Source organism: Cnephaeus nilssonii (assembly GCF_951640355.1).
Source record: "Cnephaeus nilssonii genome assembly, chromosome: 12".
In the NCBI taxonomy this organism is placed as follows: Eukaryota; Metazoa; Chordata; class Mammalia; order Chiroptera; family Vespertilionidae; genus Cnephaeus; species Cnephaeus nilssonii.
The window spans coordinates 32,207,587-32,232,535 of NC_137083.1; positions in this window are offsets into that span (position 1 = coordinate 32,207,587).

Consider the following 24,949-nt stretch of genomic DNA (forward strand, 5'->3'; position numbering starts at 1 on the left):
TAAGGAAGCATTATAATATTTCATCAAGGCCAGCTCTGATGTCCTCTGAGAATAGTCTATAAATGAGGGGAAAAAGTAAAATAATTACTCAAAATTGATATTGGAAGGTAAAAATGACAAGTTGGCTCTGATTCAACTTGACTCAAATGATGAGATTAAACAATAACGCATTTGAAGGTATAAGTGAAACTTGGTGAAATTCTTATTACTAGAATGTCAACTTGATTGGTATAATCGTTATCTATGTATAAATAAAAGAGTTTCTGAGACGTACAGGGCTTGACTTAGTGATCTAAGAATCCAAATTAGAATGCCTAGACTGCCTGGAGCCACAGGTTTAAATCCTGTCAACCAACCCCTTCCTCTTTCCGAAGCAGATAAAACAGGTTCCAAAAGTCAGCTGTTTGTAAGGGGCAGAGTGGAGGTCTCTCAATGACACCCATTCTTTCCGGACATTAGATTATTCTGTGTGTCCTATGAAATAGTTCAACTTTGTATTTGCCACAATTCTGGGACCCAGACCAAAGTATCAGGTGGACCAACAAACAGCAGATCCCAAGAGGATATTTGAAATTTTAAAATACTTTCACTTATTTTATTGACACATGTATCTTTAAAGGAATTAAGGATAGGATAAGTATCTTGGTACAAACTCCAGGAAAACTTTTTTTTTTTTTTAATATATTTTTATTGACTTCAGCTAGGAAGGGAGAGGGAGAGAGATAGAAACATCAATGATGATAGAGAATCATTGACCAACTGCCTCCTGCATGAAGCTGGGCCCAGGAAGACCTTTGATAATTAGATATTTACAAACTATTTTGATCATTCAACTAAGAGTTAAGAAGGAAAAATAAAGCATCCAAATGGGAATCTTCCCTGGAGCTCCTGGGTCAGAAGACAAATTGGATTCAAGGAAATGCAAAAGCGAAGGTACTCAGGGGAGCTTTAATCACTCAGACACCTGTTAGGCAAATGATGCAACCAGGCACGCCCACCTCATTAAGGTGGTCCTCAGTTAGTCAGATGACAACATAATGATCCAGAAATCACCAGAATTTAACTGGTACACTGAAACATCTTTATTTACATTTTTAAAAAAAAATCTGAAGGTGAGAACATGAATATAACAAAGCCTGTATTTTCTCACAAGAAAATCAAGAATACTATAGAGTGAAGTTGCACACTGTTCATTTCAAGAAGGTACAGGGTAGTGATCTGGCAAGTTTCTTTAGAAAGTAATTTAGGTTTTGAGAATAATTAATAAAGAATAAAGAGAAAAAGGTCAGACAATAACATAAGTTGATGAAAAGAAATGAAAAATCCCTTGAAAAGTTCGACCAATAAAAATGGCAAAATAGCCCTAGCTGGTTTGGCTCAGTGGATAGAGTGTCGGACTGCAGACTGAAGGGTCCCAGGTTCGATTCTTGTCAAGGGCACATGCCTGCCGAAACCGGTTTGGCTCAGTGGATAGAGCGTCGGTCTGCGGACTGAAGGGTCCCAGGTTCGATTCCGGTCAAGGGCATGTACATTGGTTGCGGGCACATCCCCGGTGGGGGGTGTGCAGGAGGCAGCTGGTCGATGTTTCTCTCTCATCAATGTTTCTAGCTCTCTATCCCTCTCCCTTCCTCTCTGTAAAAAATCAATAAAATATATATATATATATATATATATATATATATAAAAGGGGCACATGCCCAGGTTGCGGCTCGATCCCCAGTTGGAGGTGTGCAGGACGCTGCCGATCAATGATTCTCTTTCATCATTGATGTTTCTATCTCTCTCTCTCTCTCCCTCTCCCTTCCTCTCTGAAATTAATATATATATATATATATATATATATATATATATATATATATATATATTTTAAATGGCAAAGTAGATAATGATTTTTGCTCCAAAAAATTATTAAATCTTATTCAAATTTCTTTCTGCATAATTTTTTGTTATTTACATTAGCCAAAAGAAACATCAGTATTAAAAGTTCTTAAATAAAAGAAGTGTTAACTGAGTATCAGAGGATTTAGAAGTCTCTAGATTGTATTCCTAGGTACTTAGTTTACTGAAAGTATGAGAATGGTAATAGGCCACATGGAACTTATTCCACCTGCTTTGAAATAACCAATTAAGCATCATTGCAAGAAATAAAATCCACTGAAAATATTACTTTTTTGGAGGCAAATATATCATATTTAATTCATAGTCATAAACAATATTTTCACAGCCTTAAACTAGGGCCACTATAGAGTTCTTTGGATAAGTAAGTACAAGGTGCCTCCAGAAAGTAAAACAAAACAAAAGAAAACAAAGCAAAACAAAACAAGGCTTTTAAACCCCTCTCAGCTGTAGATTAGAACCGCACACACAGAAACAGGAAAGGATATTTTTCAGAAGAATATCTGCAAGGAAGAAGCAATGACATCTTTTCTTGAAACCTCATATACCTACCTAATACCAAAATATTTTTGAAAGAACATGTTTATATAAAAAATCAATTGTTTGTGATAGACAATTATTTCTCTACTAGTAGCCCGTTGCAGGAAGATTCCTGCAATAGGGCTTCCTGCTGCGCTCTCCCCCGCCCCGTCTGCTTCCCTTCCTTCTCCCCGCCCCACCTGCTTCCCTTCCTTCTCCCCGCCCTGCCTGCTTTCCTTCCTTCTCCCTGCCCCGCCTGTTTCCCTTCCTTCTCCCTGCCCCGCCTGCTTCCCTTCCTTCTCCCTGCCCCACCTGCTTCCCTTCCTTCTCCCTGCCCCGCCTGCTTCCCTTCCTTCTCCCTGCCCCGCCTGCTTCCCTTCCTTCTCCCCTGCCCCACTTGCTTCTCCGCAGCTTCGCTCCCTTCTGCAGCACTTAGCTTCTTTCTATGCTGTCTTGATATGCAAATTAACCACCATCTTGGATGGGTTACTTTGCATACTTGCCCTGATTGGTTGGTGGGCGTGGCTAAGGTATGGTAAATTTGCATATTGCTCTTTTATTAGGTAAGACTAGAGGCCCGGTGCATGAAAATTCATGCACTGGAGGGGGGGGGTCCCTCAGCCCAGCCTGCCCCCTCTCACAGTCTGGGAGCCCTCAGGAGCGGGAGGCGACCCGGCAATCAGGAGAAGGCAACACCCCCATCACACCTCTGCTGCTGCCACTGCTGGCAGCGCAAGCCTCAGGTGGCCATGGGCAGCTGGGCAGCCGCCATCTGAGGCTTGTCTGTGCCTCAGGCTGGCCCTGGGTGGCTGGGTGGCTGAGGGGACTGGGGAACTCTGGAGGCAGGTCCACGGAGCAGCTGGATCTGCCTGGGGCCAGGCCCAGCCTTGCTGCGTGCCTGCCGCCCCTGAGGGGCTGAGGGGACTGTGTGCTGCCATCGTGTGGCTGTGGGTGCTGCCATCTTTGAGGGTGTGACAGTCAATTAGCATATTCCCTCCTTATTGGCTGTGGGAGCTGCCATATTTGTGAGGGTGTGATGGTCAATTAGCATATTCCCTCTTTATTAGATAGGATTCCTTAGAAAAAGGTTCAAAACACAAAGCAAGAGCAGCTGCTCTCTCTGAGTGTGGGAAAGCAGCCAGGAATTCAGGCTATAATTACATATAATGGACATCAATTTGCCTGTCAAGATTTATCAGTTTGTGATATCCCAGGAATTTGCAGGTGTCACAGTTTTGCCACATTCAGCCATTGAAAGTAGTAGCAACTGTCAGACAACCGACTTCTTAACACAGAAAATTTTAAATAGGCCCCTGAGATATATCACTAAATAGATGACTTGTGCTCACAGAAAGGCAGCCACTAGATTCCCAAGAAAATGGAGAACCTAACAGCAATTGCAACAACAATGCTCAAAAGAATTCTAGTTTATGACAAAGACATTGAGAAGTCCTTTGTTCTATCCTTGCTACCTGAAAAAAAAAAAAATTGGTTATGGAAGCTGTCTGGAATTTAGTTTTTTTTACACAGCATACTGCCTCCAGTAACTTGTAAGAACCTCAAAGGCAAGGAGTAAGTTTTATGCTATGGAGACTATGTTAATGAACCAAAAACACATGGGTCTGATACAGGGACAAACTATTTTAATTTGATATGTCTTATAAATTTGGGAATGTGTGATAACTATCATTATTTTTCAATTCTTTTTAAAAAATATATTTTTATTAATTTTGGACAGGAAGGAAGATATAGAAATATCATTGATGGCTGCCACCTGTACCTACCCGGAACTCCTGAGCCACACCTGCCAGACCCATTTATATTATGATGATTTATTATTATTATTGTTTTTTAATCCTCACCCAAGGATATTTTTCCATTGATTTTTAGAAAGAGTGGAAGAGAGAGGGAAAGAGAGAGAAATATTGATGTGAGAGAAACATATGGATCGGTTACTTCCTGTATGTGCCCTAACCAGGGCCCGGCAGGAGAGGAGCCTGCATGGGAGGTACATACCCTTGACCAGAATCAAACCCGGGACCCTTTGGTCCTCAGGCTGACGCTCTATGCATTGAGCCAAACAGGCTAGGGCCCAGGCCCATTTTTAAATTGTTAGTAACTCCTAGCACTTGATTTTCCATATGGAAGTTAATTTAAAAGTGTTATTGAATGAGTGATCAAATTAATTAAAATAGTAGTTAGGGCTATTGTTTATTTAATAATAATAATATAATAGTAATTAAAGTTTTCTTCTAGGTTCAGGACTATGTCCTATTTATACAATTAGAAGTTTTTCTGCATTTCTGAAAGTTAACTTAGCGGTTAGTAGCATACAATAATTTACTCAGCATTTTTGTGCTACCCTATCAAAATGAATAAAACTAAAGTATTAAGCTATGACTCTCTTTTAAGTAAAGTTTCAATAGGTGCATAATCAAGTATGAAAATATTTAAATTTTCCCAATCTCATTGAAATCTCATAAGAGAATTTTTTCAACATTCACTAAAAAGATAAAATTTGCATATATATATAATAAAGAGCTAATATGCAAATGGTCGTGATCCCCTCACTCGTAACGACTGATCAGCAGGAGGTTGCATGTGCAGCAGGAGCATATGGGCGGGCACTTGCAGAGTTGGGGACTTGCATGAGGTTCTCATCCCCACTCCCGGCGCCAGCCCTGGGGACGTGAGCCTCAGGTCCCCGCCCCCAGTACTGGCCCCGGGGACATTAAGCTCACGTCCCTGTCCCCGGCGCTGGGCCCAGGGAAGTGAGGCTAGCAGAGGCTCGTGTCCCCACCCCTGGCACCAGGCCTGGGGATGTGAGGCTTGTGTCCCCACCCCAGCACCAGGCCCGAGGACGTGAGGCTTGCAGAGGCCTACTTCTTTGGGGTGATGGATCATGGGGCTCCTGCACTGTGACAGGGCACAGGTCAGGGTGGGGGACCCCCCCCCCCCGAGTGCACGAATTTTGTGCACTGGGCCACTAGTTACCCTATAAACATATAGCCTGAATTTAATCTACAATGTGGTTGAGCAAAAAGTGTCACAGAATTCCTGATTTCTGATAAAATGAACTTCACTATACTTATCTATTATCTAAATAGTTGTGCAAAATTAGAAAAATAATAATTTATAGATTATTTATTCTACCCAAAGTTAAACATCATTTACTTAACAGCTTAAATTTTATTTTTTACTAGCGGCCCGGTGCAAGAAATTTGAGCACTTGGGGGTGGTCCCTCAACCCGGCCTGCACCTTCTCGCAGTCTGGGAGCCCTCAGGGGATGTCTGACTGATGGCTTAGGCCTGCTCCCCGTGGAGCAGCTCCTGAGTTGAGCATCTGCCCCCTGGTGCTCAATGCACGTCATAGCAACCAGTCATTCAGCCGTTCAGTCGATTTGCATATGGCCTGTGGGATCATGCCGAAACCAGCTCTCCGATATCCCCCGCAAGGTCCCAGATTGTGAGAGGGCGCAAACCAGGCGAGGTACCCCACACCGGTGCATGTTTGGGGCCAGGGAGGGACAAGGGAGGTTGGCCAGCTGGGGAGGGACTGCAGGAGAGCTCCAGGGCGTGTCCAGCCCTTCTCGCTCAGTCCCGATTGGCCGGACCCCAGCAGCAAGCTAACCTACCAGTCAGAGCGTCTGCCCCCTGGTGGTCAATGTATGTCATAGCAAGCAGTTGAGTGGCCTTAGCATATCATTAGCATATTATGCTTTGATTGGTTGAATGGCTGACTGGTCAACCTGACACTTAGCATATTAGGCTTTTATTATATAGGATTATTTCATTATTTAAATACAGAATGGCTTTGAAACTATAATAATTTGTCATGTCCCATAACATCTAAACAGCTAACTAATTGAGTCACTTCAATTAATTAGTCAATTTCAGTAGTGAAAAATAAGTGGGTGAGTCAATTAACTAGTTAGTACAGCTGGAACTTTCCAAGAGCAGTACAATAACATTGTGTACATTTCATTGCATTTATAAAGTCACCTAAATTATAAGTAAACATTTTAGTGGGTTTTCACTCCAATAGATCTTTTGACATGAGAAGAGTCCAGCTTCTGATTTGGTTTCCATTAAATGAACCATTTATTTTTAAAAGCATTTGCTCTACTGGCATAAACTTTGGAAACTCATGCCTATTAGATGCTAATATTCCATGTCTGAAAATAAAATTAGCAGATTTAGAAAAAAGGTTCTTTAACCACCTGTATGCACGTATTTTATGGGGAGAAAAACACTACTGTTTATACCATACCAGGGCTCCAGTTTTCATTGAATAGATAGAGTTGGTAGTTTTTAATTGCCATTACTTAATATCAATTTAGTTAATAACTGCTTATTCAATAAAACAATGAGGCAGTTTACCTTTTTCTTCTATAAGATAAATACGCTATTATTTCAAGTTCATTTGTAGAGATATAGAATTCAGAGAAATGTAACTTTTGTGTTTATAACTTAACAGTTTGTCTCCAGTTTTACGTAACATTTACTTGTTCATTCTCTGAATCATTGTTATGATTTTTCTCCCCTTTGTGCTGGTCATTAAGCTGTTATTTTTTGGTTTCAAATCCTGTGTTCTACACTTTGCTTTGTGAGGCCTAGGCTGTGACTCTGAGAACCCGCTTTCTCTGTTACCAGCTGGCTTCTGTTAGGTTTTACTAGAGGGTTCTGGGAAGTCTGGAAGGAGAAGGGACTCACTCTTCCCGTTGGTTTCCTGTCAGCATTGCTCCAGCAATAATCCTTGACCCTGGCAGTAGAAGCTGGTTTGCAACTTGTTCCTCACACTCCTGGAACTAGCCTCATTCTGTCTCCTCAGAAATTCCAGCAGCAGTTGGCTGGCCCCCTCCTCGGAGATCTTAGTCTCAGATGTGCAGGGGCCCTCATCTAAGGTACCAGCACCAGCTGAGCCCTGCCCTATCCTAATGGGCTGGATCCTCTGCCTGAAGACAGGATCCCTCCTTCAAGTTGTAGACTGGAGTCCAATCTCAGCCTCTTCTCTTTGTCTCCCCAGCCCTGCCAATGGAAACTGCTTCCTTCAGTTACTACTTCTGGGATATCCCAATGTTCTCCATTTGCCTTTTCACTTCTCAGTACCTGCAAACAATTTCTTATATTAAATGTGTTCACTATTAAAATATCTGCTGTTTATTTGACTGTCCAGACCCTGAATGAACTCTCACTAATGATGACCAACCATGTAGTTACCTTTCATAAGTATAAAGCAATGTAAAGAGTCAAATTCAAAGTAAGCTCTACTTTAAACAGCTTTAAAATTCCATTGTTTAACTTAAAGTCTATATTCATGTTTTATTTCATTTTGGCTACATTATATCTATTTTTTGAATCAAGTAATTGTAGAAATGTAGTTTTTATAGATCATCTGGCCCAGTGCTAATATGGAAAAGCACTTGAATACAGAGTGTTCCTTGGGGATTTTTATACCCATAAAAACAACCATAAAATAGTGACATATTTAATTGTCTCTTATGAGCAAAAGCATTTTTTACCAGCAGAAATATGACTACATTATAACTGTGCAAAATAAGTAATACCCTAAGGTACAGAAAAGATGAGATGATAGGTACACCATGATTCACCCTTTCTAATTACTTCTATTAATATTACTTACACACTGATTTATATGTTATATGTTTTGCTGATGTTTATTAGATGGTAAGTTGTAGCAAATGTCTAAAAACCACTATTGGAAAAAAAATCTTAAAGTTAAGAAAAATGTATGCATTATTCAATTGTAGTGCTAGAATAATCCAATTCAGTTTCTGGAGTTAAAGAGTGTTTCAGAGACTTCGTTTAATGCTCTAATTTTATAACTAACTTTTATTTAAAATAATGTCTAATCACTAAAGTCAAAATCTCCTAGTGAAACAATGCTACTTTCTATTATGCTGTAAATATTGTTAGGATGGGATGTAATTATATTATTTTTCTTCTGTTTTTAGATTATTTATAAAAGTTAAATTTAGGAATTTAGGACTAAGTCTGGGTAAAAATTGGGCAGGAGCAACAAAATATAGCTCACAAATGACAAGTAATTTGAAAAAGAATAAATTGTATCTGAATGTAAAAACAAAACAAAACAAGTTGGCTTACTTGAAGGATTCTTTTCTGAACAGTGTCAAAGTCCATGATAAGGCCATGAAAATTCTTTTATAGCAATTCATAAAATCTCAACAACATAAATGCCAACAAAATAAGTCTAATTTTCACAGATACATATTGGAAAGCATTTACCCTTGATAAGTAAACAAATTCAAATTTACAACTTTAATTTTTAAAAGTGATAAATATAATTTCATGTACCCTATCTCATTTGTGTCATTGTACCAGTCAAGGGAGAATGGGCAGGCACCTTCTCTTCTCATTATGATGAGGACCAGAGAGGCTACCTTCCAGAGAGTTAAGACTCTAGTTCAGACTCAAATTAGCCTCACAATTAATTTCTCCCTTTTCTTCATCTTTGTGGCTTTTTGAAGGCACCTCTAACATACTCTAAATCTAAATCTTATAGATTTGGGGGTTCTTTAAGTTACCTTTCTCTTAATATCTCCTTTTTCCTAGAAAATAGTATTAATAAAAAAGAAAAATGTTAACAATTTTACTATGATATATGAATCAAAATATGGTCTGGATGCTACACGCCTTTAAAATAAGCCTTCTCTATTAAAACCATATTCGTGAGTCATGACAAGTTGTTATCTGCATGTGTCATCATGACCAATAGAGCTTTAAGTAAAGTAAATTTTCTATTTTTTCCTTTTTTTTTTTTTTTTTTTTTACAATAGAACTACTATTGAGCACAGGAAGAAGGGGAAAGATGAGGAGGGGGAGAAGGAGGAGGAGGAGGAAGAGAAGGAAGAAAAGGAAGAAAAAGGTGGGGAAAAAAAGAGAAGGACCTAGAGTTGAAGAGTGTTTCAGAGACTCAATTGTAAGGCTTCTATCTCTTCCTCAATTTTTTTTTTTTTTTTTTTTTTTTTTGTAACAGAGAGGAAGGGAGAGAGATAGAGAGTTAGAAACATCGATGAGAGAGAAACATCGATCAGCTGCCTCCTGCACTCCTCCTACTGGGGATGTGCCAGCAACCAAGGTATGTGCCCCTGACCGGAATCAAACCTGGGACCCTTCAGTCCACAGGCCGACGCTCTATCCACTGAGCCAAACCGGTTTCGGCTCTTCCTCAATTTTGACTGTTGATGCTCTAAGGTGTCATTCTCATTCTCTACAATCAAATATACAAAACTCGTAATTGCCTTCACTCTGCATGACTTTCAAAAGATTTACCCCCAAATGTTAGCTGTTTATTTTGACTACTAGAGGACCGGTGCATGAAAACTCATGCACTGGAAGGGGGGGTCCCTCGGGCTGGCCTGCCCCCTCACACAGTCCGGGAGCCCTCAGGGGCGGGAGGTGACCCAGCAATCAGGGAAAGGCGACACCCCATCACAACTCTGCTGCTGCCACTATCAGCAGCACAAGCCTCAGCTGGCCCTGGTTACCTGAACCTCGGGTGGCCCTGGGCAGCTGGGCAGCTGCCATCCAAGGCTTGCCTGAGCCTCAGGCCTGCCCTGGGCAGCTGGGGGGGGGAGGGCTGACGGGACTGGGGGACTCCAGAGGCAGGCACTGAGGGGACTGGGCGCTGCCATCTTGTGGCTGTGGGCACCACCATCTTTGAGGGTATGGCAGTCAATTAGCATATTCCTTCCATATTGGCTGTGGGCGCCACCATCTTTGAGGGTGGGGCAGACAGTTAGCATATTCCCTCCTTATTGGCTGTAGGCGCCACCATGTTTGCAACGGTGTGAGGGTCAATTAGCATATTCCCTCTTTATTAGATAGGATAACTATTGAATAAACATTTACTCAATTAAAAGGAATATCAGGCTTCAGCTATCAGAAGAAAAAAAGAATCAATAAGGTTATCTGCTTACTAAACAAATATAACTAATCCCTGAACAGTGACTGGTAGTCAGCGGCAGAAGGGGCTTTCCTTCTCTCTAACTTGCTGGCACTTGAATGCTTGCTTCTCTAAGAAAAAGGACCTGAGAGCTGGTGAATAAGAAATCAAGTACCTGTCATGCCCAACCATGAGCTCCTTGGTGCACCCTCTCAATGAAGACTTCTGTCTTTCTTAAACCAACTTCTATTCCTCTTCCTATACCAAGTGCATATCTTACATGTTGAACGTTAACACTATTTGGTAGTTAGAACATATTTTCAACAACTCTTTATTATATAGTGTACCAAAGTATATTCCTATAAGGTCTATATTAATTGTGATTAATTTGTTTTATTATTAAAAGATAGCATCTTCTTGAAGATACATAATGTATTATTAATATTAGTAAGTTACTCTTAAAAATGCCACTGACACACTTATAACAGTATAAGAGAATACACTGGATGACTCAGTAAAGTTGATACTCAATATGAGCATGTTGTCTAGATATCAGTAGAGCAAGCCATTATGCTTAAAAGAGAGAAACCAGCCAGATTCATGAGTTTATATTACCTAAACTTTACATTTTGAATGGCCTCCAAAGAAATTTAAGCATCTGAAAGTGTATGACTGTGAACTAACTCCTATAAACAGAAATTATATCTTATTTTCAGATACATCCCATCATTTTCATTGGCCCCAAGCATAATGATGTATATAAACAAATTCTACACCATATAAATATGTAGCTCAAATAGTATATAAAAGTGGCCAGAGTATATTGTCATATTCTGGACTGAAGAAAATTAACTATTCTTATCTAAAAGAGGGCAAAAGAAGAGTGAATATTTTCAATTATTATGGGTGTATTTACTTGAGAGAGAAAGAAAACGAGAGGAAAAGGAGATTAATGATTTGATATGATAAAATAATACTTCAACAAAATTAAAAGTTTTGTGCCTATCATGCAAAGTATACTAGGTGTACCAGTTAATAATGCGGATTTTTTTTAATAGATGGAGTTACACATATGTTGATATATATGCGACTTTATATGTATGCTATTTTGTTGTATTGACAGCAAGCTTCAAAACTTCATATGTCAAATTTGCTGAAGGTGTTAACATCATAGATATTTCTACGTTTAACAACGTCAAATTTTGTGCCAAAAAAGAACATTTGTGGGAAGTTTTAATTCATTACTTTATTTTGAAGAAAAAGTTATAGTATACTTCAAGAAGCTTATGGTGGACATGCTCCATCTCAAGATACTTGTGAATGCTGGTTTAAACAATTTAAAAGTGATGATTTCTATGTGAAAGACAAAGAATATCCAGGCCAACTGAAAAAGTTTGAAGACCAACAATTACCAACGTTATTGGATGAAGATTCGTATCAAACTCAAAAACAACTTGCAGAAAGATTAAACATTGCTCAGCCAACAATTTCTGATCTTTCATAAGCAACGGGAAAGATTTTAAAGGAAGCACAAGCCTCGGCCGGCCCTGTTTACCTGAGCCTCTGGTGGCTCTGGGCAGCTGGGGGGCTGACGGGAAAATGGGTGCCACATCAATTGAGCGTAAGACAAATGGAAAACCTAAAAGTCATCAGTAAAATGTTGCATCAAAGGCACGAAAGACTTTTTTGCATCGAATTGTGACTGGCGATGAAAAGTGGATTTATTTTGAGAATCCCAAATGCACAAAATCATGGGTTGATCCAGGTCAACCATCAACATCGACTGCAAGGCCAAGTCGCTTCAGAAAGAAGACAATGCTCTGTGTTTGGTGGGATCAGGAAGGTGTTAGTTTCTAAAACCAGGTGAAACCATTAATACTGATCTCTACCGACAACAAATAATCAATTTGAACCACACTTTGATTGTGAAATGACCAGAATGGGCCAGAAGACACAGCAAAGTAATTTTGCTTCATGATAACGCACCATCACACACTTCAAAACCAGTTAAAGACACGTTAAAAGATCTTGCCTGGGAAGTACTAACCCACCCGCCATATTCACCAGACCTTGCTCCTTCAGATTACCACTTGTTCTGATGGATGGCACACGCACTTTCTGAGCAGCACTTCAAAACATATGAAGAAGTGGAAAATTGGGCCTCTGAATAGTTTGCCTGAAAACAATAAAAGTTCTATTGGGACGGTATCCACAAATTACCTGAAAGATGGGGAAATGTGCAGCTATCGATGGACATTACTTTGAATAAAGCACCTTTGATGTTTCTCTTGAAATTCTCGTATTTTCTTTTATTACAAAACCCGCCATTATTAACCGGTACACCTAGTAAAGTCCTTCCAAATAAATTATTAAATTATGAATTTTAAATTTCCCATTTTAGGCTTTAACAGGCAAAATAATAGTGTGTAAGGGAAACTGGTTCATTCTCATTTAGCCATTCTGTGATCAATTTCTGGTCATCTTTGCTTTAAAACCCAAATGGAAATTCTGCTTAACTGCTTGACAAGGTTTTTGTGGTACATGTTTTCCATGTGGGATGATACCATATCACACACAGGTTGTGCATTTCAATGATACATAGGCTAAATTAAATCAAGATGTTTGTTACCAGCAAGCATAAGTGCCCCTTGACAGATCTCCAGATTCAGGTGCTTATAAAAACAAATCTGAGAAGCAACATTAATTTTAAACCCTCTGAGCTGCATACAGCAATGCCAAGTTTTGGAAATACTTCAAACTTCATAGGCTTACAAAATGGAAAGTGATCAAGGTTCTGGGTGTGGGTGGGTCCTTTAGAAATATTTTCCAAATAGTTCTGCATTGGAAAATAGAATCCATGTGCTCCTATACACCTGAAAATGTTCCAAACAAAATCTAAATGTTTATATAAGAAATTTCAAAACACAGTGATTTAATGGGTAGCCAACACAGGGAACATCTGTAGCATGACTATCCTATGACATTCAATTTACACATAATCATTAAAAATAAAATAGTGAAGTGAATTATTTTCACCTCTATATAATATACCAATATATGCAAAAAAATATGATGTTATTAAAAGATCTAGGCCATGTCACTGTTCAGCATCAAAAGTTTAATTTCAAAAATAGAAATAAAAAGGCAAATGAGTTTGTTTTATTTATTTAATTGAAAAGGGATGGCAGATACAAGGAAACCTGTAATTCAAATGTAGAAGCAGACCTATCTCCTAAAACTTGACGCTGCACTGAATCAATTTAGCTCTGGTACAAAAATGTAAATAAGACAAAATCCCTTTCTTCATAGTATTTACATTATAGTAGAAAGGAAGAAAACAGAATATACACACACTAAATAAGTAAGTAAATGCAAGGAAAGAGAAAAAGCAATTGATTAAGACAGACACAATGAGGCGATAGGGTTGGGAAATGTTTACAAAGAACAATTTGGGAAAAGCCCCTTTGAATGTACATTTCTGCTGAGATGTCTTAGATGAGAAGCCACCAGACCTGAACCTGAGGAACCTGAGGAATTTGCCCACAGCTACAAATGAAGGTAAATTTTTTTAATAACTATTTCACTACTAAATTAACTCAGACAGGAGTCACCCTTTGCTGTGAAAATGTTATTGGCATACTGTGGGAGTTCCTTATTTTTAGGAGGGACAATGTGAAGTGTTTATATGTGCAATGTTATAAAGTTTGCAATTCATTTTCAAATGGTTCAGCTCAATGAAGTAAACATGTAAATAGTAAATGAGAAAATGGGAGAAAAAGTAAACCTTACAAAATATTGACAATTGATTATTTTAGGTGAAGTGTGCATGAGTGTTTATACTTTTTATTTTTTTTTTAAAAAAAATGAAATAAATCTCACCACATGCTGCCAATGATTATATGGACTTTTTGGAGTAGATTTTTTTTATGACATTCTCCATGACAAACTTTCATTTTAAAACAAAAATAAGACAAACAGTCCCATGTCCAGCAACATAACACATTTCACCATGTCCAAGTAATAGCAGAGCAAATGCTTAAAATAGAGAAGATAGCCAGAATCATGAGTCTGCAGAATATCTGAGATTGACTTTGTTGTGACCCTATTCTTCAATTCTTCCTTGGCTGCTTTGTCTCTGTGTCTGGCATGCCCCACAATTCCACCCACATGTCTCCCCTTCTGGCCAACCTCCTCGATGCATTAGGTACAGTTCTGGTATCTACATTGCCTTACTTACGTCTCCATTCTGTTTCTTATATTTCATGGCTTTCTTTCTTTTCTTCAACTTGGATCATTTTGTCTCTCTTTCTTCTACTTAGCACAGCATACATGACACTGCAAAGTCAGGTTTTCCTTTGCCAAACTCATTTCTTGCAGACACTTTCATTTTGTTCTCTTCTCTAGTCATCCTGGAGGTCTATAAAGTCTCTCTGAATTTCGAGATGTTTCAAACTTGCATGACTTTGCTAAAACTTCTACTTTTATTCTACAGATATGTACACTGTCTACTTATTACTCAAAATTGTTTCTTCAAAGGGGAGAAATTTTTCAACAATCTCATCCCACTCCAGAACGAAGTGCCTATATCAGAGTTCCAAAAATATTCAATAACCCTTTGTTAGTTACATGTATATCTCTCTTTTGGAATGAGACTTTGAAAAAAGTAGGGACCTTGATAATTCATTACAAATGCACAGCACCAAGCACCCTGTTTGTCATTGAACAAATGTTTGTTGCAATGATGAATGGATTAAATCAGCAGGACTAAAATTATCTAGTCATCTTCAATAGTATGGTGTTAAAATAGATTATGATTACTCTGAGAAATGCTTAAAATGTATAACATTTATTTAAAAATATTTCCTTATTACCTAATGTGTTAGTTGCTAAGTATAAAGAGATGGGGAAAAGTCCCTATCATCAAAAAGGTTAAAGTCAAGAAGAAAAGATAGATGAATAAAAAATTATTTGGAATGATAAGTGCTTTGATAAGATTTGTAAAGGATGCTACAGGATCAAAGAGGAGGGTACCTACTTAGGCTAGAGTTCAGTGAGAAACAGGAATAACTATTCCCTTGAGAAAGTGATGCATTCTCTAACACAAAATGCATAGGAATTACCTAAATGAAAGAGTGTTATTAAGCTAATTTAAGCAGAAAATTGAGATTTCCATCACAGGAAGATCTCCCTGAAGAACAATAAGAAGATGGATAAGCAAAAAAGAAATTTTGAGGATTGAAATGAACACAATAGTAGTAGTGAGAATAATAATTGGTTTATGAGAAATTTAGAAAAGTTATTGGGATTAATTTGGTGTGTGGTTGTGAGAAAGAAAACTTGAAAAGAGTCTTTAGTTTCTGTCATGTACAGTAAAGTATCTTTTTATTCTATTCAACAGAAAAAGGTGGGTTAGCTAGCAGGTGTGGGAAAGAGACAGTTGGTTTAATTTTGAACATGTTGAATCCCTAGTGCCTGTGGACACTAAAAAGCTATCTCCAAAATTCAGGAAATGATTTACATTTGAAACACACATTTATGGACTCCTCGTGTATGAATGATTGCTACCTTTGTGACTGTGGATGACTTCACCGCAGGAGAGTACTAAAATGCTCAAAGAAAGGTCCCTGGAAAACTTCAACAGATAAGGAGTAAATGCAGGAAAATGATACGAAGACAGAGTGCCCATAGAGATAGAAGTAATTCATCCAGAGAGTCAGCTAATCTCTAATTCAAGAGAAAAAGAGATTTAAAGGGGTTATAGACCACACTTTCAAATGTCCCAGTGGAATCATTAACCATAAACAAGTTTGCCAAAATACTACTTAGATAATACCTTTATTCATGTTAAGTTACCTTCAATTACATATTCTCATTTCTACAATTGGTTAAGTCAAATCATTTTATTCTTGGTGTTATTGTAAATGAAGCAATACATTTTTATCTGAATTTAATCATTAAATGAGTTAATATTTAGAATGATACCTGGAAGGTATTCACCAAATGGTTAACAGAAAGTGTGTGTGTGTGTGTGTGTGTGTGTATGTGTTATTGTTGTTTTGGTTGTTTGCCCTTGTTATTCTGACTTGTAGTACTGATTTTTAACATGTATATGTTCCTCAAAGTACCTCTTATATGTATATATATTACAAAGAAGAAAATTGAGAAAGTTTTTATAAAAATATATAAAAACAGGAAATATAGCATTTAAGATGTTCTTTTATATTATAAACACAAATTCAATATAAAAATAATATTTTGTGGCTGTCTTAATTATAGGAAGTGTTGTGTAGTTTAGTATTCAATACTAGATCTTATGTATTCTAGATGCTATGCAGTTATTTAAAATCCTATATAATAAAAGGCTAATATGCCAATAGACCAAACGGTGGAATGACCGGTCTCTATGATGTGCACTGACCACTAGGGGGCAGATGCTCAACGCAGGAGCTGCCCCCTGGTGGTTAGTGCACTCCCACGGGGGGTGGGGGGGGGAGCGCTGCTCAGTAAGAAGCCAGGCTCACAGCTGGCGAGCGCAGTGGCGGTGGCAGGAGCTTCTCCCACCTCCATGGCAGCACTAAGGATGTCCGACTGACCTTAGGCCTGCTCCTTCAAGGGCTCCCAGACTGCAAGAGGGCACAGGCCAGGCTGAGGGATCCCCGCCCTCCCCCCCGCCTCAGTGCATGGATTTTGTGCACTAGGCCTCTAGTTGAGATATAATTAACTTGCAATGAAATGCACATATCTTAATTTTTTTAATTGAATAACTTTCAATAAATCCATGAATCTGTTAAATCAACACCTTAGTCCAACTACTGAACATTACCAAGTCCCTAGAAAGTCCTCTTAAGTCATTATCACAATCACGATGATTATAGATTCGTTTTTTATTTTCTATACCTGGATTTAGATAATTGAAAATATTCTGTACTCTTTTGTGTTGAGATCCTTCCCTGTTTTTGAGTGTTTGGCAGTTTATTTCTTAAACTTTAGAGTATATGGTATGGCTATCTTTTCTTTTGTTGATGCATATTTTGAGTTGTTTCCAAATTTTGGCTACTATCTATAAAGCTACTATAAGCTTTCTTGTATAAGATTTTGTGTGGATATGTTTTAATCTATTTTGGGTAAATACCTTAAGTTGATTTGCTGGATAATATGGTGGCTGTTTATTCAATTTTATAAAAAACTTGCAGTCAATTCTCCAAGCACTTGGACAAGTTTACATTCCTAAAAGCAATATTTGAGTTACCTGAGTTCTTACTAGCATTGGTGTTATCAGTCATTTTTGTTTGTCATTCTACTGGTTTTAAAGAGGTATTATATTGTGATTTAAATATATATATAATACATATATATATATTTCAGAGAGGAAGGGAGAGAGAGAGATAGAAACACCAGTGATGAGAGAGAATCATTGATTGGCTGCCTTGAACTGGGGATCGATCGAGCCCGCAACCCAGGCATGTGCCCTAGACCAGAATCGAACCCGGAACCCTTCAGTGCACAGGCTAATGTCTATCCACTGAGCCAAACTGGCTAAGGCTATATTGTGATTTTAATACTTATTTCCCTGATGATTAATAATGCTGAACATCTTCTTGCGTGCTACTGCCACTTATAACTTTTGTTGGTAAAGTACCTAATCAAGTCTTTTGACCATTTGGAGATTGTTCAACTCTTCATTATTAATTTGTAGGAGTTTTTATGTATCATGGATACAAGTTCTTTGTCTGATATATTTGAGTATTTTTCCCCAGTCTGTCCCCTGATTACTTATTTTCTTAATGGCATCTTTTGATAATTGTAAACAATTTTAATTTTAATAAATTCTACCATATCACTTTTTTCTTTAATAGTGTGTGCTTTTGTGTCTTTAACCTTAATTTAATCTTAACTTAAAGTTATTAAGATATTCTCATGCCTTTCTTTGAGTTTTATGGTTCCAATTATTATGTTTAGAATACTAATCCACCATAAATTAATTTTGGGAGAGCCTGCAATAGTTACTTTTCTCTACATGAATATTGGGTTGTTCCATGATCATTTGCCAAAATCTGTCCTTTTTCTATTGAATTTTCTCAACATTGTTTATGAACATAGTTTTATATATATATATATATATATATATATGATTTTTTACAGAGAGGAAGAGAGAGGGATAGAGAGCTAGAAACATCGATGAGAGAGAAACATCGACCAGCTGCCTCCTGCACACCCCCCACTGGGGATGTGCCCACAACCAGTGTACATGCCCCTGACCGGAATCGAACCTGGGACCTTTCAGTCTGCAGGCCGACGCTCTATCCACTGAGCCAAACCGGTTTCGGCAATATAATTATTCTTTGTATAAAATGTATATAAAAGGAATTCATGCTTCTTTTTCATGATCATGGCTATTCTAGATTACTGCCCCCTCTATACAGATTTCAGAATCATCTTGTCTGTTTCCTCACAGGAGCTACTAGAATTTTGATAAGGAATATGGTAAAATCTATGTATCGATTTAGAGAGAATGAATATGTTATTATTATAGAGTTTTTCAATCCAGGAATATGGCTTATCTATACTGTCATTTAAGCCTTTAATCTAATTTATAATTTTTGTGGTTATCTTAAATTTAGAAGTCTTACTTATCTTTCAACACAGTCCAGTTTTACTCATCATATATTTCTTTGTGTTACTATTAAAGCATATTTAAAAATTATTCTAATTGTTTAATGTTGAAATATATGCATTTACCTTGTATCCTGTGAACTTCCTAAATTCAATTATTATTTATAATAATTTATAAATTCCTTTAGATTTTCTATGTATAAATCATGAAATCTGTGATAAATGAGAATTTGTCTTTTTTTAATACTGTATTTCTAATTCTTTTCAAATTCTAAGTAGAAAAAATACCCTCCCATTGTTTTATAGCCTGTGGGAAATTATTTAACATTTCACAATTAAGATATTACTTAAATATTTTCACATATGTCTTTCATCAGAATAAGAAAGTTTCCATTTTAAATTTGCTGAAATAAATTACATATTACAGAAATGCTGATTCTTTAAGTATTGAGTTATAAATGGTCTTTTTCTTTAACATTTTAATGGGGGTTACTATATTGATTTTTATTGAATTTGGAGGATAAACCCACTGAGTTATGATCTTATTGAATTTATATATCACTTGATCCAATTTATAATATTTTGTTAAGTATTTTTATGCTTATATATATGAGACATATTAGCTTATTATTTTCTTTTCTTATAACATCTTTGGCAAATTCTAGTGTCAGGGTTACCTTAGCCTCATAACATAAGTTGGGAAGTAAGCACAGTTATTCTTGAAGTTAATAACCAAAGAAATGATGATTAATTAAATAAATCCTTTGTGAAAAGTCCCTTTGTGAAAACTTTTATAATTTTAATTCACAAAGTTTCAGAACTACTCCAGTGAACTAGTAAACTGTTTTTTCTTTCAAAATTCAAGGTTGATATTAAATGATTCCACGTTAGCAAAGCTGCAATTACAAAGGATGCATCTTCACATTACCCTCTGCATATTTGGATGGCCGGCTCTCTTCACAGCGAAAATCTTATTAAGAAAATTAGAATATTCTGACTTTTCAGACTCACTTGGAATCGCAGATTTGTCAGTGCTTAAGGGATTCAGATACTTGTGGAAGCATGCGCCGAAGTCAGTAAACGTAGACCATATGAGCAACAAATGCGGCCCCTAGAGTTAATCTGTGAGGAGACCTCCCAAATCTCGCTATCCAAGAGATGAGAGGGAAATGACAGCTCTCTTCAACAGGAGAAAGTTCACTTTAAGGAGTTGTTCAAAGGTTTATCTAGAATGTGGACTGTTTTTATCATCTACATACCAGAGATGCTATAACATTAGAGAAAACATTAAAACTGCTCTTGGAGCCAGAAACTGCCCAATACTGTGAGTTAATTACTTAAAATAATAATGGGAGCACATTGGAGGCATTTAAACAGAAAAATGTACTCAGGAGCATGGTCTGCTCTGTTTTATTTCTTTTAAAAATGAAATGTATTAGCAGTGACAGATGAAACAGGGCCTGCAGGAGATGTGCCAGAGGTGTGGTGACAGCGCGGTATTCACAAAGGATGTATTGGTGTACCTCAGGCATCTGTTTTTTATACTCCACATTTTAAAATCTAGTAATACAGCATCATTCTTTACATTTTCCTAGATCTTATAAGGTGAATGTATTCCTCCAAAACTTTGAAGTGAAACAGCCATTTATATAAATGGCATGCACAAATTTTAAGTAAGGGGCATATTCTGAAAAGACTGAATCATTTCTATTAGCAGGAACAAATGTATTATGGTTCTTCTCCCCCCCCCCCCCATTTCTTTAATACCATATACATTGACTGGTTTACTAAGAAACATACATATTGAATTATTCTCCTGCTTATAACACTCAGTTGCTTCTCACAAAGTAGGACTTTCAGACTTAACCCAGATTAGCTATATTTTGTGTAGCGCACAAAAGCTACAAATAAGAATTATGCCCTAACTGGTTTGGCTCAGTGGATAGAGCATCGGCCTGTGGACTGAAGGGTCCCAGGTTCGATTCCGGTCAAGTGCATGTACCTTGGTTGCAGGCACATCCCCAGTAGGAGGTGTGCAGGAGGCAGCTGATCGATGTTTCTCTTTCATCGATGTTTCTGACTCTCTGTCCCTTTCCCTTCCTCTCTGTAAAACATTAATAAAGTATATTAAAAAAAAAGAATTAAGAGTTCAGCATCACATAATTAGGATGATGGGATGAGATAATTCCTAACTAATAATCTGCTATTAACTCATAATGTTAGGTAACATGGCTGTTATCCAGAATTACAGCATGGGGAGAAGAAAAGAGATTTACTCAAGAAATAACTAGAAATCAGAGAGACCTCAGAAAAGAACAAATGTGACTGACCAGCAGATAAAATGTTTTGGAGATAAAAGGGAAAAGATGATGAGAATGTTTATAGAATGTAACACATAGAAAAATTATAATATCTCCTTTTCCTTCCTTTCAACTTTATATGGTATGAGTAATAAATTTTAAGATATTCCTGGAGACAAACAGGTCCTGGAGGGATTTGATCTGAAGATTCCAAAGTAGATACTTGGAAATGTATAACAAGAAGCTACCAGGTCCCAAGAGCTAAGTGAGCAAACGATGTATATGTACAAATTAAAATCAAGGAAGCCAAAGGCATGTTAATCTCTATATGAACATATTGACTTGATAGTCATTATTTAGTGTGTTCATATAAGAATTAAGTATGAGTATGCATGAACACAGTATCTAAGTATGTCTTTAACATTTCAAATTTTCTTAAAATATAGTATAAAATGTAAATGTAGACTATTTACGGTAAAACAACTAGCATAAGAGCACATTTTCCAAAAATGATTTATTGTGGGCTTTAAAAATAACTAGATGTCTGTACACAGAGAGAGAAAAACAGAGGGACAGAGAGAAAGACTGACTTTTCCAATCATTACACTCAACAACCATGTAACTTTAGTGAGTGTGAGTCAGGGAGTCTAAATCTACTCCCAGTCCACTTCAATATCATGTAATGTTTTTGGCAAGAAAACATGAATATTCTTTTATGCTTTGTGAGTATTTTAAGAAATATTTCAACGGTTACTTTGTCATAATATTATTTTCATTTTAGTTATACACTTTGAAAACTAAGTTCTTCAAGTATGCAAATCCACAATAAAACTCAACCAATATTTTTTTGAAAAATTTTAAAACATTTGAAATAGTCTTTAATTGCATTATAATTATTTTGCTTAAAGTATTGCAATATAGAAGCACTATATATTGCTTAAAGGACTACAATATAAAGGCACTATATTCTTATTTAAGAAAGTTCAGGTTGAGTGATTTATTTTCTTTTTATCTACCATGTATCTAATAATCAGAGCAGGGACATTGTATATTTCAGGTGAGATTATCGGGAAAGATTGTCTAAGTTTAATTAATTTGAAAAATAAGTAAAAGTTATATTTCATATATATATGTGTATACACACACACACACAGCTATATAGAGAGATATATCATAATTTTACAAATTGCAACTTTTAAAAAATATATATTTTATCTATTTTATAGAGAGGAAGGGAGAGAGACAGAGAGTTAGAAACATTGATGAGAGAGAAAAATCAATCAGCTGCCTCCTGCATGTCCCCTACTGGGAATCAAGCCTGCAACCCAGGTACATGCCCTTGACCTGAATGGAACCTGGGGACCTTCAGTCCGCAGGCCAAAGCTCCACCCACTGAGCCAAACCAGTTAGGGCTAAAAATCGCAACTTTTATTTTCTGATCTGAATATAAACCAATGAGTTTTTTTGGCACTACACCAACCTTCATTTAAGAAGAAAAATCAATGTTTTACCCTCTAAATTTCAAAGTAAACTCTCTCTTTGTTTGGCTATGGGTGGAACATACGCTTCATAATAACTTTATCCTAGTCCATCCAAACCCAACCAAAAGCCTAAAGAAAAATTACTTGAATAGAGGAATTTGAGATTTTTTTAAAAAATTCTCTAATATAAAAATCAATATCAAGCAATTTTAATTTTTAACAACCAATTAAGGTTATGAAGGTGAACGTCATGAAGCAAAATCACTCATAAATATTATCTGCTAAAATCGTGTGAAGAAAATAATTTAATAAAATTTGGGAACTTCAGGCACTTATGCCAATCTCCATCTCACTGTGAATTTGCGATATTTCAATAACATATCTATAACATAGTTATTTCTATAAAACCTTTATAATTTTATTTGTTGGAAAACTATATATTAGAAATTTAAAAATATTCGTGAGGTTCTCTATCATCCCTAATTATTTTTTTCAAAAGTGACATTTAATAGTTCAAATTTAGGAGACCAAATTTTGCCCCAAAGTCATTACCTAAAGGCCCATATATAAAAAACAAAATCTCTTTTTCAGGTATTAAATTGAATAAAATTTAAAAAGAGAGAGAGGTTATCATTCGTTGAATTTCTAGTATGTATCCATTGCTATCCTTAGTACCACCATATTTTTCATATATTGTTTTGAGACAGGTATTGTTAGCCCTACTTTACAATTCTCAGAGATTAAGTAATTTGCAAAAGATCAAATACTAATAAATTCTGTGAACTCAACTTATCTCACTTTTTTTAAACTCTGAATTTTATTGTCTGCCAATTGGGATAATGACTTCTAATTTAACCACTTAATATATGAAAAGCATTGGGTCTGTCATTTTCACTATATGTATTTGTTAATAATAATGACTATAATAACAAAAAACTAATATGCATTGAGTATGTGTTATATCCTAGGAACCATAGTAAGTATATTTTATAAATTATACACTTAATCATTACAAAAAATTCATGACATATTTTATATCTGAGAAAACTGAGACCTTAGATATAGCAGCCAAAAGACACAGTTCATAAAAGATAGAGAACGAATTTGAGCACAGCTTATTCTGTTTCAAGAGTCTGCATGAGTGCACCACTGCTAATTAACAATGTCTGTGCTCTGCCTTTTGCTTTAACATGCCTAAGACATCTTTCTGAGCCTGACGAGTCCAGCTTCAATGACATCCAAGCACGTCTATTCATGACAATGAAAATAAATCAAGTGATTTTGTACTAATTACTGACGAGTGGAAAAGGAAAAATAAGATAGCATGTTTTTTAGTTGAGAAACTTTAAACTTTTGGATTAATTACAACACAGACAATCAATGTCGCCTTTGAAAAAATAATTAGATCAGTCATGTATGAACTTGTACAGTTTTATCACTTTTATATATCTAGATAATCAAATAAAGGATTGATTGGGTTTGGGGGAATTCCTTTAAACTCCCTGCCATTTTTCAATTTGATCCCTCTCAATCTGAGTCAGAGAGAGAGAGAAAGAGAGAAGAAAAAGTGAGAAAGTCAAAGTTAAGATTGAAGAAAAAATACCCTGGCCTGTAGCCCAAACTAATGGTAGATATAGCTCAGGAAAATTATTCCTTAGTTGTCAGTGACCATGGTGGAAATTTACAAAAATGTAAATTGAGATTCTTAGTTTTCCTCATAAACTGTAAGTAAAGACAGAGTTGATTTTTTTTTGTCACATTGAACGCTATTTAATTTCTTTTAAAAATAGTAATTTGTTTTTAGAATAATGGCAGTGTTTATTTCATAGGTATTTATAAATCTTTATAAGCACCACTAATTTAAGCTATGATTTTAGCTTTATTATGTCCAATATGGATGTAAATATATTCAAAAAATATCAAAACTTGATTTTTAAGTATCATCTGATAATTTATGCAAAGTACTTTGAATGTACACTTCTTAATTTCATAATTACTATGAATGTATATTGTTCATAAAAATATATGATGGCTTATATTTATTGAGTCTTCACTGTGTTAACTCTTTAACAACTTAACAAACTTTTTCTTAATTATTTTTCCCCATAATTCTGATATATAAACTGTTTAAAGGTAAAATTAATGTTAATTATAGTTTTTTATTTCATCCTATGTATCTAAAATATTATCAATTCAACATATATTCAATATTT